The sequence below is a fragment of the Rhincodon typus genome, chromosome 3, assembly GCF_021869965.1.
Source record: "Rhincodon typus isolate 14 chromosome 3, sRhiTyp1.1, whole genome shotgun sequence".
In the NCBI taxonomy this organism is placed as follows: domain Eukaryota; kingdom Metazoa; phylum Chordata; class Chondrichthyes; order Orectolobiformes; family Rhincodontidae; genus Rhincodon; species Rhincodon typus.
In genome coordinates, this window is record NC_063334.1 from 5,260,417 (window position 1) to 5,276,039 (window position 15,623).

Consider the following 15,623-nt stretch of genomic DNA (forward strand, 5'->3'; position numbering starts at 1 on the left):
GTACCCTAGAACTCTGTGGGAAGCTAGGGAAGGGATTGCTGGGCACCTTACTGAGGTATGTGTATCATCGATAGACACAGGCGAGGTGCTGGAAGACTAGAGGTTGGCTAATATGGCGCTACTATTTAAATAAGGTGGTAAGGAAAAGCCAGGGAACTATAGACTGGTGAGCCTGACATTGGTGGTAAGTAATTTGTTGGAGGGGTTCCTGAGGGACAGGATTTACAAATATTTAGAACGGCAAGGACTGATTAGGGATATTCAGCTTGGCTTTGTGCATGGGAAATTGTGTCTCACTAACTTGATTTGTGTTTTTTGATAAAGTAACGAAGAGGATTGATGAGGGCAGAGTGGTGGACGTGATCTATATGGACTCCAGGAAGGTGTTCAAAAGGTTCCTGATGGCAGGTTAGCAAGGTTAGATCACACACTATGGGGAGAACTAACCATTTGGATACAGAACTCGCTCGAAGGTAGAAGAGAAGGGGTGGTGGTGGACGGTTGCTTTTCAGACTGGAGGCTTGTGACCAGTGGTGTGCCACAAGGATCGGTGCTAGATCCACTGCTTTTCATCATTTATATAAAAGATTTGGATGTGAATATGGGAGGTATGGTTAGTCAGTTTGCAAACGACACCAAAATTGGGAGGTGTATTAGACAGCAAAGAAGCTTATATCAGAATACAATGGGATCTTGATCAGATGGGCCAATGGGCCAAGAAGTGGCAGATAGAGTTTAATTTAGATAAATGTGAGGTGCTGCATTTTGGAAAGGCAAATCAGGGCAGAACTTATACATTCAATGGTAAGGTCTGAGGGTGTGGCTAAACAAAGAGACCTTGGAGTGCGGGTTCATAGTTCCTCGGAAGTGGAATAGATAGGATAGTGAAGGCAGCGTTTGGTATGCTTACCTTAATTGGTCAGTGCATCGATTATAGGAGTTGGGAGGTTATGTTGGAGTTGTACAGGACATTGGTTAGGCCACTACTGGAATACTGCGTGCAATTCTGGTCTCCATGCTATAGGGCGGATGTTGTGAAAACTTCCTTCAGTAGGTCATTAGTCTGGTATTTTCTTCTCCAGCAAGTAGAGGCTGTGTCAATGAATATCTTCAAAGCTGAGCTCGAGATACTTTTAATTGACAAGTCAAACATTATAGGGCCTTGCAGGAAAATAGAGTTAAGGTCACAGTAAGATCAGCCATGATCTTAGTGAATAGCAGAGCAGGTTCGAGGGGTCGAATGGCCTACACCTGTTCCTGGTTCTCTCATTCTTTTGTAAGGGCAAGGAGACAGGGAGGTTATACAGTCATAAAATCAGTTTTTATAGCATGGATAAAGGTGCATTGGGCCCAATATATCTGTGCCGGTCATCGAGTATCTACTTAATCCCATTTTCCAGAACTTGGCCTGTAGCCTTATACACTTTGGCATTTCAGGTGCTTATCAAAATAGTTCTTAAATACCTTGACCACTCCTTTCATGCAGTGAGTTTCAGATATCCACCACACTGGGTGAGAAAGAATTCCCCAAATTCCCTCTAAACCTTTTGCCCCTTACCTTAAAACTGTACCTCCTGATTATTGGCCCTCTACTAAGTGGAAAAATTTCTCCCTAACTACCTTATTTGCATCACTTAACTTTTTACACCTCAATCCCTTTCCTCATCCTTCTCTGCATTAAGGAAAAACAATCCCAGACTATCTAATCTCTCATCAGAGCTGAATTACAACAGCCCAAGCATCATCCTGATTAGTGTCTTCTGCAATCTCTCTCTCGTGCAGTCACATCCTTCCTATAGTGTGATGACCAGAAATGTCAAGAGCACTTCCAAATGTAACCTAACCAACATTATATTCAGCTCCATAATAACCTCTTTGCTCTTGTATTCAGTGCCTTGACTAATAAAGCCAAGTATACCGTATGACTTCTCAACCACTCTATATAACCAGGCTGCTGGATTCAAGGATTCACGACAAAATTAGCCAAAGTATTTTATTCAGCAATTCCAACTTTCAAAAGGATGACATTGAAGAACAGACAGTACTCCGAAGGATAGACCAGAATAGACAGCTAAGCTTGATTGACCGAAATGATAATTCTTGTAATGTTGAATTCAATATTCACCATTGTGATGAATCTTGGTGTTCAGCATGGATTTCCTGAAGGAGAAAAAAAAGAGTATTATTGGATAGTCAACAATCAAGAACAGTGACCTCCAGTGGTTTGATGAACTCAATCAAATGAAAATATGCAAAATAAAAACCGAAAGAACTGCAGATGCTGTAAATCAGGAACAAAAACAGAAGTTGCTGGAAAATCTCAGCAGGTCTGGCAGCATCTGTTAAGAAAAATAAAAATCAGGGTCACCAGACCCGAAATGTTAACTTTGATTTCTCTTCACAGATGCTACCAGACCTGCTGAGCTTTTCCAGCAAAACTTCTGTTTTTGTTCCTGATTTACAGCATCCATAGTTCTTTCAGTTTTTATTTAGTATTTAACTCACTGCCACATCTCTTCCAGGTATGCCCACCTTAAAGAAGTTCTGCTCCTTTCTCTGACGGGATTTCCGTTCCAATCTCTCTTCTTGCCCACCGACATTAATTTCACTGTCACTCCTGGTGTTTGACCAGGTATTTGCTAAAACTCATTTCCACAGCCATATCACATTCCTCAGTGACTGCCTCAGGCTCAGACTCACTCCATGTAGATTCCAACTGAAGTTTCATCCCTTGCATTTTGAATCCTCCCAGGATCACAGATGTTCAATGTTCCACAGACAGCTGCTCTAGCCGCATCCGGAGATCTACACTCAGTGCCATGTGGTGTCACATGCACACACTCAACCTTTCTCTCCAACAGCATCGCAACACACTGGCTCAGGGCTGCACCACTCCACAGTTCCACTTCATCCTCCAGCTCATTTGTCATGCTAACAAGAAACTTTTTCCCTTTTCCTTTCAGGCATCAAGGCCCACAAGATGCAACAACTCAATACCCATGGCCCTCTGGAACCTTCCTCTCCTCCCCTTCCCTCTGACTCCATCCCCTCCCCCAACCCCACCTCCTGTCAGGTATTCACCATCATTCCAAACCTTCTGTTCTCTGATGCTGAATGTTCTGCACTCAGCGAAGGCCTCAGCTTTATTCGTTTGCGTTCCCACTTAAAAAGGAGGAAGGGTCACTGGACCTGAAATGTTAACTCTGATTTTTTTTTCTTCACAAATGCTGCCAGACCTGCTGAGCTTTTCCAGCAATTTCTGTTTTTGTTCCTGAAAATATGCAATAGCCAATCTAAGACCAAATTGCCTCCTTGACCTCAAAACATCATCTGACTTTCCAATAAATTTCCTAAAAAAAAGGAGAAATGTGCTCATCTTAGCAAATTGCTTCTGAGTTTGGAAGATTATGAAACAAACCTCAGGCCTAAAATGAATTCTGTGATGAAGGGCAGGAAAACAGCACCTAATAGATATAAACTTCAAGAGTAGTTAATTGCCTAAGAAACTCTTTGCTAGGTTCTGCAGCTATGAAGAATTCTGTATAAAAGCAAATCTCAACCTGTCAAAATTTCAAGATCAAGAAAACTAATAGCATTGATTGACTCTATTGGAGAAAGCTGTGCAATGGCTTAAATTGACTATTTCCTGCTCAGCACTCTCTTCAAATGTTGTGCTCCCCAGAAGTGAGTGATTGGAGATGACCACTGTCACCTTTGGAGTTGTTGGAAAATTTGGGATCTACCCTCTGCTGGACAGAATGCCATTCTGTGTAGTTAACATCTCTAAGTAGAAAATTCTAGGTTCAGAAACTAATACCACAAGGACCGCAGATTTGCTTACTCCTCACTAGTGCACAGTTGCAGCAGCATGTACTATCTACAATATTCAAGTAGTCAGCTCCTTCCACACCATCTCCCGATTCCACATCTGTTACCACTCAGAAAAACGAAGGCAACAAGCATATGCTTGAGCTATTAGTTAATTAATCCTACACAGTACTCGCTGAATGACATGCTGCTGGATCCTTTTAGGCAAGATAATTACAACATTTCTGCAATTGAATCGTGAGTTTCACTCTCCCTTTAAATAAGTGGTGTGGTGATCGAAGCACAGTGTAATTGTTAATGAATTCATAATTCAAATGCCTGAACTGATGCAAGCTACAGTCTCATGATGGAACTTTTATTTCACTTAAATGAAGTGCTGGTGCCAATTAAAGTGATTACAAAGTTGATGTAATGTTATAAAACTCAAATGATTCATAGTAACATTTGAGTCATAGAGGTGTACAGCATGGAAATAGGCTGTTTGGTCCAACTCATCCATGCTAACCAGATATCCTAAATTAATCTAGTCCCATTTGCCAGCATTTGGCCCGTATCCCTCTAGACACTTCCCATTCATGTACCTGTCCAGATCCCTTTTAAATGTCGTAATTGTAATGGAGTTGCTAGATGAAAAAATAGCCAAGGGTTGTCAAGCTGAGCTACTACACACTGGTTGTATGATGTTAACTAAACACAATATCAATCCACGTCAATTAGTTTGCCAACAGATTCAAGGAAGCCAGCCGTGGGAACCACAGATCAAAATTTATAGTTGTCTGCTGAAACATGGTATATTTATCATGTTTTAAGTTACACCAAAAGAAGTAATCTGACATACCCAGTAAAATGATGCTATGGCTTTAAAAGGTGTATTTTGTCCTTTTTTTTGAAGAGAGGTTTTAAGGCAGAGGTACGCAGCTGTATATTGAAATCTCTTCAACTAAACAGCTTGAGAGGCCTTTTTTTAAAGAAAGGTTGGAACAACATAAATAAACTGAAAGGGTGAGGCAAGCTCCCACAGAACCAGGATTTTAGTTTTACTTTCTCAGTAGCAACAGTTGTTGGTAGGGTCTCAGCAGGGTTTGGAAGCTACAGTACATCTCTCCCTCTCTCTCACTCAGTTTTCTCTCATTATTTTCCTCCTGCTGTGAGAGTTGCATTTGAGACTGTTTTACTGAACTTTCCTTTGTTGTTTCTTTAAAGTTATTCACAATATTAGGAAATAGGTTCCAGTTAAAGTTTCTTCAGATAGTCAGAGATAGATTTCAACATACGTGTAGATACACGTATAACCAAAAGTTTAATAGAAGCATTACGGGAAAAACATCTATACCTGGATGTGAAAGTTAATTAGTCTCCGAAATGCTTTCCCCTGTCTCTTAAGAAGATGCCTGGTACACCCGGAATGAAATAGATTGTTCGCAACTTATTAGTTACAAAGTGTCAACAGTGGAAGTAGCTGTATAACTTTATACTTTATAACAGAAATTATGAATCTTTTGGCAGTTAGTTAAAACCAACTGTCTTTTCTATTTTTTTATAATTGGGAATAGTGGACCTTGTAAGAGGAATAACTGAATTTGATAGACATAGCACATGGAATGTAATGAATAACAGAATTCAAGCAGTCCTTAGAGATAAACAAGTTTGGGACAGATCAGAAGGAGCATAACCAGTAACTTTGGAATGTGAATTAATAGTATGCATAGAAAGATCCCAAGGCCTGGCGATTACAATGTCTGCTAAGCACCATGAGATCAAGGGAACCAGGGGCTGTCCATAGGAATGCCAACATTGATTAGGTGTTTCACAGGATCAGGTGTATGGAATAAGGGGGAAGGAGACAGTGACCATGTTGTGTATGATTATTGTAACAAAATGTATAAAAATGCTGTATTTCACTGTAAAAACAATGCGTCATTGAGCTTTCTTCCGATCTGAGCTGCAGATCAAGGGGATGATTGTGTTCTCACGTCAAAGCCATATTCGGGGAAGATCCTTTGGCCCTCTCCCTGCATTAAGTGGTTTTTGCTTGAATAAAAGTCTGCCACTTGCCTGAGTCCTGTCTGCCTCCTGAGTCTGTGTCTCTGGTCAGTGGGTGGGGGGGCAGGGGGCGGAGGGCGTAGGGGAGGTGTGGGGTGTTGTAACGCTTCTGCAACTGGGTCTTTGTTTTAGGACAGCACTGGATGATTACCAGATATCTACTCAAATTGTTACGTGTTTGGATAACTCTACTACAATTCCAAAGTCCAAAGATGAGCAGGTTAGGTGGGTTGGCCATGCTAAATTGCCCATTGTATCCAGTAGATTTGTGGATTAGCCATGGGAAATGCAGGGTTACAGGGATGGGGTAGAGGGGTGGGTATGGGTTAGCTGCTCTTTGGAAGGCCAGTATGGACTTAAAGGGCCGAATGGCCTGCTTTCACACTGTAGGGGTTCTAATATTCTATTCTTCCCTCCTGCATTCTCACTACTCAATCATATGTGCACGACTCATTGTTAGAGAGAAGGGGGAGGAATGGTACAAGGACATGAGCATGCAGATTTATCCCAACTTGAATCAGGACTAAGTTTAGGAGTTTGAGATTTTCATACAAATACAGGAGGTCATGGAAACATGCCACATCATTGGGTCCAACCTCGGTCATACAGTGTGCGCCTCAATTTCTCTGCACTCCTCATCCAATCCAAACCAACTGCACTTAGTTATTAAGCCTGCCGATGAGGGTGGTGCTGTTGTAGTCTGGCGTACTGACCTGTGCTTTACAGATGCTGAATGCCAGCTCTCTGATATCTCCTCCTATCTCCCTGTGGACCACGATCTCACCATGGAACATCAGGCCATTGTATCAACTACAGGAACTGACCTCATTTCACCTGATCTCCAACCCCAGCTACCTCCAAGCCGATAGACCTCCCAGCCCCGCACAGCTCGCTTCTACCTCCTTCCAAAAATCCACAAACACGATTGTCCAGGCAGACCCATTGTTTCAGCCTGCTCCTACCCCACAGAACTCATCTCTTCCTGCCTGGACTCGGTCTTTTCTCCTCTGGTCCAGTCCCTGCTCACTTACATCCACGATTCCTCTGATGCTTTACACCAGTTTCAGAATTTCCAGTTTGCAGGCTCCAGCCGCCTCCTCTTTACCATGGACGTGCAATCCCTTTACACATCTGTCCCCCACCAGGATGATCTCAGGGCTCTCCGCTTCTTCCTGGAACAAAGCTCTGAATCGTCTCCACCCACCACCAACCTCCTCCGCTTGGCTGAGCTCGTCCTCATCCTCACCAACTTCTCTCATTTTATTCAGGTCAGAGAGGTGGCCATGGGACGTGCATGGGCCCCAGTCATGCCTGTTTCTTCGTAGGGTACATGGAACATTCCTTGTTCTAGTCCTATTCTGGCCCCCACACACAATTCTTTCTTCGCTATATTGATGACATCATCGGTGCTGCTTCACTCTTTCGTCCTGAATTGGAAAAGTTCATTGTTTTTTTGCTTCCAATTTCCACCTGGCACTCACTTTCACCTGTTCTATCTCTGGCTCCTCCCTTCCTTTCCTCAACAGCTCTGTTTCCATTTCTGGGGATAGACTGGCTACTAATATCCTCTATAAACCCATCAACTCCCACAGGTACCTGGACGATATATCCTCACACCCTGCTTCCTGTAAAGACCTCATCCTATTCTCTCAGTTTCTCTGTCTCCATCTCATATGTTCCAATGAGGCCAACTTTGACAAATGAGCCTCCAAAATGTCCACCTTCTTCCTCAACTGAGGATTTTCCAGCACTGTCATCGACAGGGCCCTCAACCGGGTCCAACCCATCTCCTGCATTTCCGCCCTCACCCCCTCTCTTCTGTCCTGCAACAGCGATAGGGTTTCCTTTGTTCTTACCTACCATCCCACCAGCATCTACATCCAGAAGATCATCAGCCACCATTTCCGCCACCTCCAGCGAGATGCCACCACCAGAGACACACTCCCTTCCCCGCCTTTCGCAGGGACCATTCCCTCCAGGACACCCTGGTCCACTCTTCCTTCACCCCCAACATACACCCACAGCACCACAGCACCTTCCCCGTAGGTGTAACATCTGCCCATTTACTTCCTCCCTCCTCATTACCCAGGGGTTGAAACATACCTTCCAGGTAAAGCAGAAGTTTACCGGCACTTCTCACAATCTAGTCGACAGCATTCGCTGCTGACAGTATGGTTTCCTCTACTTTGGGGAAATGAAGCATAGACTGGGCCATTACTTTGCAGAACACCTACATTCTGTCCGCTGAGCTACCTGTTGCCTGCCACTTTAACACATCACTCTGTTTCCTGGCCAACATCTGTCTCCGGCTCGCTGTAGTGCTCCAGTGAAGGTCAGTGCAAGCTGAAAGAATACCTCATTTTCCACTCAGGGACCCTGCAGCCCACCGGACTCAATAATTTTAGGGCTTGAATTCTTCCATGTCCTAGACCCCAACCCCACACACCAGGCCTTGTTATCACATAGCCTGCCGTTATATACTACCTATTATTAGCCACTAACAGCCTCCATTAACAGCTATTCACTCTCCTAGCCAGATCATTATCCACTCGTCTGTCCAACTGTTCTTCTCTCTCTATGGCCTCTATCCCCACCTATCGTTTACTCCTTATCCCCTCCCCTCAACCCATCTTCTGCATATAAACCAACGTTTTCCTTGCTACTATCAGTTCCAAGGAAGGGTCACCAGACCCAAAATGTAAACATTAAGATTTATCTTCAGATGCTGCCAGACCTGCTGAGCTTTTCCAGCAATTTCTGTTTTTGTTTCTAGGTCATATGGTGTTGTAATGAGCTACAGTTAAGTCCTGCGAAGAAATAAACAACATATCTGAAATACACATCATCAGTCACTCATCATACAGGATAATGACTTGGATACTAAAGAAATCAAGATGAACAACAAGCACACATCGGTGACAATTATACACATCGCCTCGTGATGACATAGGCACCACAGATGAAGCTACACTGTCAGGTCATGATGACTGTATAAGGACCCCAGATCTGGTCATGTTGTATGTTCACCTATGACTTATTTATATAAAAGTCATACAGCAAGGAAACATACCCTTTGGTCCAACAAGTCTATGCTGACCACAATCCCCAACTAAACTAGTCCTACACACCTGTGCTTGGCCCATACCCTTCTCAAAATTTCTTATTTGTGTACTTATCCAAACTTTTTTAAAAATCTTCTAACTGCACTCAAATCCACCACTTCCTTTGGAAGTTCATTCCACATACAAACCACACTAAAAAAAAAGTTGCCCCTCATGTCTTTTTAAAATCGTTCTCCTCTCACCTTAAAAGTATGCTCTCTTGTCTTGAAATCCCCCACTCTAGGGGAAAGATACCAGCCATTCATCTTATCTATGCCCCTCATGATTTTATAAACCTCCAAGGACACGCCTCAACCTCCGATGCTCCGGTGAAAAATGTCCCAGCCTATCCAGCCCCTCCTTATAACTCAAACCTTCCATTCCTGCTATGTATAGAAACAACATTTCACATGCATCCGCAGGATGTTTATTGCAATAAAAGGGTTCCCATTCTTTAAAAGGGAAAAGAAACGATGCTGTACTGTGATATAGATTCCAGGCCAAACAAATGCGCACCTTTAAGACAGTTATGTGACATGTGATGTTCCATTATAAAGGCACCTGCCTTGCCTTCAGTCAGCCTCTCTCTCTCTGTGGTGGAGTCAGTGTAAGTAGACAATTTTGTGCATTATACTAATGTTAGTGTAGTAACTCGTCTAAGTACAAAACCCAGACTGTGTGAGCACATCTGTGATTTCACAGCTATTTAAATAGTCAGTATTGTCAATAAGTTTCATGACATTTGTCTCAATAAAAACCTAACTCTTTGTACTATATGTTATGTGCACTAATATATAGAAAACCACAAACTGCATTATGAGTCACAGTAATGGATCCTGGTGATATGACTATTTTGCTAAAGACTGGTGTTTCATAACTAACTGCGCCTCTAGGTAAAGAAATCAAGGCAGGACTTATACACTTAATGGTAAGGTCCTGGGGAGTGTTGCTGAACAAATAGACCTTGGAGTGCCGGTTCATTGTTCCTTAAAAGTGGAGTCACAGGTAGATAGGATAATGAGGGTGTTTGGTATGCTTGCCTTTATTGGTCAGTGCATTGAGTACAGGAGTTGGGAGGTCATGTTACAGCTGCACACTTTTGGAACACTGCATTCATTTCTGGTCTCCCTCCTATAGGAAGGATGTTGTGAAACTTGAAAGGGTTCAGAAAAGATTTACAAGGATGTTGCCAGGATTGGAGGGTTTGAGCTATAGGGAGAGGTTGGATAGTCTGAAACTATTTTCCCTGGAGCTTTGGAGGCTGAGGGGCGATCTTATAGAGATTCTTAAAATCATGAGGGTCATGGATAAGGTGAATAGACAAGGTCTTTTCCCTGGGGTGGGGGAGTCCAAAACTAGAGGACATAGGTTTAAGGTGAGAGGTAAAAGATTTACAAGGGACCTAAGGAGCAACTTTTTTTACTCAGAGGGCAGTGTGTTTATGGAATGAGCTACCAGAGGAAGTGGAGGAGGCTGGTACAATTACAACATTAAAAAGGCATCTGGATGGGTATATGAAGAGGAAGGGTTTAGAGGGATAGGGGCCAAATGCTTGCAAATGGGACTAGATTTATTTAAGATATCTGGTTAGCATGGAAGGGTTGGACTGAAGGTTCTGTTTCCTTGCTGTACATCTCTATGATTCCAAGACACCTGTGTAGAAAGGTAACCCGATTAATCCTGTCTAAAAGAAAAAGCAATGGAAATCAAACCTGCCAAATTACTGTCCCAACAGCTTAGTCCTAATAGCTGGTGTGGAGATGGAAAGAATCCTTGACCATACTACCAACCAGCATTCACTAACTTAATAACCCACTCACTTATGATTCATTTGTTTTTCTCTGGATCCATTTGATCGACAATTGGTTCCGGCTTGTCAAACGTGAATTTAGGAACAGAATTCCAAGGGAGAAGTGATATTGTTTCAAGACAGCATCCAAGACCTACAAATGTGCAGCTATTTCATCCTCTGTCTTCAGCATCCAATTCTGTTCAGAATTCATCAAATAAAATGGGAAAGGTGGCCTGACCATACCTAACAATGGAAATTAGGGATGGTACTAAATCCAAGGAAGCTGCATGGAAATTAGTGGGGGGAGAAAACCCAGCAAACATGAGGATCGAGAGTAGTTTAAAATTCAGCAAAGGAGGACAAAGGGATTGACTTGGGGGAAGAGTAGAGTACAAGAATCAGCTAGCTGGAAACACAAACTGTAAAAGCTTCTGTGTGTGTGAAGAGAAAAGAATCTTAAAAGGTATCTGGGTGGGTATAAGAAGAGGAAGGATTTAGAGGGATATGAGCCAAATGCTAGCAAATGGGACTAGGTTATTGTAGGATCTCTGGTCGCAGGGGCCAGTTGGACCAAAAGGCCTGTTTCCATGCTGTACAGCTCTATGACTATGACTATGACTATAAGGGGTCTGCATTTATATTCAAAAACAGGGAATTTATAATTGGGAACAAAGAGATGACAGACCAATTAAATATTTATTTTGGTTGTGTTCACAAAGGAGAATGCCAATAATGTCCCAAAAATATTAGGGAGTACAGGACCAAGTGAGAGGAAGGAACTAAGGGAAAAATCAGTATTCGTATTAAAGGCCAAACACCCAACCCTGGAATAATTAAGGAAGTGCTAGAAGTACAGTGGTCATCCTGATGATTCTATAAACCCTGGAACAGTTCCTGTGCATTGGAGTGTAGCGAATGGAACACTAGGATTTTAAAAAAAAGGGAGAAGGATAATGGGGAATTATAGACCTGTTAAGCTTGACATTGGTAGCAGGTAAAATGCTGGAGTCCATTATAGAAAAATTTACAGAACACTGGAAAACAGTGATAGAACTGGACTGAGTCATGACGGATTTATGAAAAGGAAATCATGCTCGACAAATCTATTGTAATTCTTTGTGGGTGTAACTAATAGTTGATAAAGGGAAGCCAGTAGATGTGGTTTATTGGACTTTCAGAAGACTTTAAGGTCCTATGTAAGAAATTAACATGAAAATTTAAATGGCATGGGATTGAGGCTGTGTACTGACATTAGTAGAGAAATGGTTGGGAAACAAGAAACAGTGCCAAGTGGCTGGTAGTGACTTGTGGAGTAGAGGTTCTGTGCTTGGACTGCAGCTATTTAATATATTTTAACGGTTTAGATGAGGCAACTAAAATGTAATTTTGCCAGGCTTGCAGATGACAAAGTTAGATGGGAGCATGTTTCAGTGTAATTTGGACAAGTTGAGAGAGTGGGCAAATGCATGGTTGATGAAGTGGAATATGGATAAATATGATCTTATTCATTTTTGCAGCAAAAGCAAAAAAGGCAGGATTATTTGCTGAATGGTGATAGATTGGGAAAGGGGGAGGTGCAACAAGAGCTGGGTGTCCTTGTATACCAGTTACTGAAAAAGTGAGCAGACAGTGAAGGTGATAAATGGTATCAAAAACAGAAATTGCCAGAAAAGCTCAGCAGGTCTGGCAGCATCTATGGAGAGAATTCAGAGTTAACATTTTGGGTCAAGTGACCCTTCCTCAGTCCTGAGTGCCTGTCACCGGTGCCACAGTGACAATAGTTCTGAGGAAGGGTCACTTGACCCGGAACATTAATTCCGATTTCTCTCCACAGATGCTGCCAGACCTGAACTGTTCCAGCAATTTCGGTTTTTGTTTCAGATTTACGGCATTCGCAGTTCTTTTGGTTTTTATTCAGTGACAAGTGGTATGTTGGTCTTCAAAGCACGAAGATTAGAGTACAGGGCCTCCATGAAATCACACCTGAAGTATTACGTGCAGTTTTGGTCTCCATATCGGAGGTAGGATGTTCTGGCTTGTGAGGGAGTGCAATAACAAAGGTTTATCAGACGGATTTCTGGGATGGCAGCACTGATGTACGAAGAGAAACTGGATCGGTTAGGACTATATTCACGAGTTTAGAAGAAGGTTGAGTGTGGGGGCGGGGTGGGGGGTGTGGGGAGGGCGTGGTGGTACGTGATCTGATACAAACCTATAAAATTCCTACAGGAATAGAAGATAAACACAGGAAGGATATTCCTGGTGATTGGGAGTCCCAAAGCAGGGGTCACAGTTGAAGTATATGGGGTAGGCCATTTAAGACTCTGAAGAGGAGAGTGGTGAGCCTGTGGAATTCTCTGCCACAAATCAGTTGAAGCCAAACCATTGAATGTTTTCAAGGTGGTGTTTGATACAGTTCTTGGAACTAAAGGGATCAAAGGGTGAAAGCAAGAACAGGGCATGGAGTTGGATGATCAGCCATGATCATATTGAATGATGAAGCAGGCTTAAAGGGCTGAATGGTCTCCTGCTGCTCCTATTTTCTATGTTTCTAGATAATGATCTAGTTCATGTGCACATGCAACAAAGAACATGGACAACATCCAGGATAAGACTGACAAGTGCCAATTTTAAGTAGGAAATGAGTGTCTTTAAGATATTGCCCAACCAAGGGGAGGCAATGGCTGGACTGTTAATCGAGAGACCCCAGATAACGTTCTGGGGACCTGGGTTCAAATCCCACCGCAGCAGATAGTGGAATTTGAATTCAATACAAATATCTGGAAGAATCTAATGACCGTGAATCCATTGCAGATTGTCGGAAAAACCCATCTGGTTCACTAACGTCCTTCAGGGAAAGGAACAGCCATCGTTACTTGGTCTGGCCTACATGTGACTCCAGACCCATACAGTAATGTGGTTGACTCTGAACTGCCCTCTGGGCAATAAATGCTGCCTAGCCAGCGATAGCCTCATCCTGTGAATAAATAAAAGACCTCCTATTGACATTCAAACCATCATCATAGACAAATCGCCTTCCATCCTGAAGGCACTGTTCATCAGAAATATAATTGGACTAGTCATAAATACTGTAGCTACATGAGTAGGTCAGTGGATGAGAATTCTGCAGTGAGCAATTACCACCTGACTTCCCAAAGCCTGCGCACCATCTACGAAGCACAACTAAGGCAGGAATGTGATTGACCAAGTCTTGTTGCCATTCTATTGAGCTTAGCAATGTAATGAGGTTTCCCAGCACCTTCATGGCACATATTATGCCAGTAAAAATCATTTCTTCATTAAATCTGCAAGCAAATGACTCCTCATCTTGTACACTTTTGATTGCCCCAATGGTGATTATTTCAAGCTTCTCCTCTTTAGCAGCATATCCAACACAGCATCTTTCAGCATCTAAGGAAGTACTGAGGAAGAGTGGTTCACCTGCTAATGTTGAAATAGAGAGCAGTCGGACAAATAACGTTCTGGTGTCATGAGTTCTGTTGCTTAGGCAACATCCAGATCCATTCAAGTTATCATGAGCAAGAGATTCACTATTGTTTGAAAACTGATACTGCGACAACAGCTTACAGTTACGTAGTGCCTTTAATGCAGTAAATCTGCCAAATGTGTTTTCTAAGACATTATTGAATGAAATGTGACACTGAGGCACGTAGAGAAATATTGAACTGAAAACTGGGTGAAAGAGCCACCAGTTGGTGGCTTTTGAACTGTACAGGTCCCCAGAATTGGAGGAAAGCAGAGATCTTGAAGGGTGGCAAAAGTGGAGGAAATTAAAGACAGAAAAAGGGCAAGGTTGTTAGCTTCCATTAAAATCTGAATCAACTCCAGATCAGAAGGTATAAACAATCAAAATTAATTACCTTTGGTTCATGAATGCAGCTGCTATTTCAGCAAAAATACAAATTGGTAAGATCTAAAAAAGGGATGATGAAATTGAAATCTATAGTTAGAACTACATAGAGGGACTTACCCACAATGCAGAGTAAGAACAGTGCGAGAAGAGTTAAAGCTGAGGAAGGTTTCATACTCTTGCAGCAGACACACTGTCAGTAGTGTACAGTCACCTTCTTGTATTGACACTTGTCTCTCAATGTTATACTGCATAGGATGGAGTTGGTTTATATAAAGGAAAGGTTGCTTAGTGATTAAGCAATGTAAAACACACAGAAGGTAAGTATAGGTTGATCAGTATGTGCGAGAGGCAACAGTCAAATCGTACTAAACTGGAACTACTACTACAGTGCTACAGGTCCAGGCACAGCAAGAATTTACAAGGATACAATCACTTCAAGGCCACCCAGAGTTGCTATCCTTTTACTGATGTGCACAGAGAGCTCTTTATCTCACTCCACTTGACCCTGAAGTTGAAAATAACACAATGACAACTTGCCTGTTCTTGTGTAAAAGTTTGATGAAGCTCTCCCACCTAGACTGTGTACTCAGAAAAACAGCAGCAGTTATGGAACTGGAGCTAGAATGATCTTATGCTTTATTGTAAAGTGGTAACTGTACATAAACTCTTAAAAAAAGTGTAAAGAACAAGCTGATCAGATTGATTAGTCATGCCAAAATAATACTACTATTGATTTTTCTTCCTATTATAAGTAATGTGTGCTTTCAATCTTTAAGGAGCAAAGTATGATTCAGTTTTCAAGTAGTGATCACTGAACATTTTGACTGAGATTAACCCCATGGCTCTCACTAGTCTTAGTATGAAGTTATCACTTGCATAATGAAGGATTGTCATTAAAGACAAACTATTGTATATAGGTGACAACAAGGTGCAGGGCTGGATGAACACAGCAGGCCAAGCAGCATCATAGGAGCAGAGAGGCTGA

At 42.3% G+C, this 15,623-nt stretch overlaps 1 protein-coding gene across 1 annotated transcript in view; it reads right to left on the reverse strand.

The window, feature by feature from the left end:
• Positions 1–1,979: 1,979 nt before the first annotated feature.
• The window catches only part of LOC109938075 (centromere-associated protein E), a 109,436-nt gene continuing 95,792 nt past the window's right edge, over positions 1,980–15,623 (reverse strand). Inside the window, exon 32 of the mRNA XM_048619690.1 lies at positions 1,980–2,160. The gene's annotated coding sequence lies outside the window, so the exon portion shown is untranslated. The remainder of the gene's footprint in view (positions 2,161–15,623) is intronic.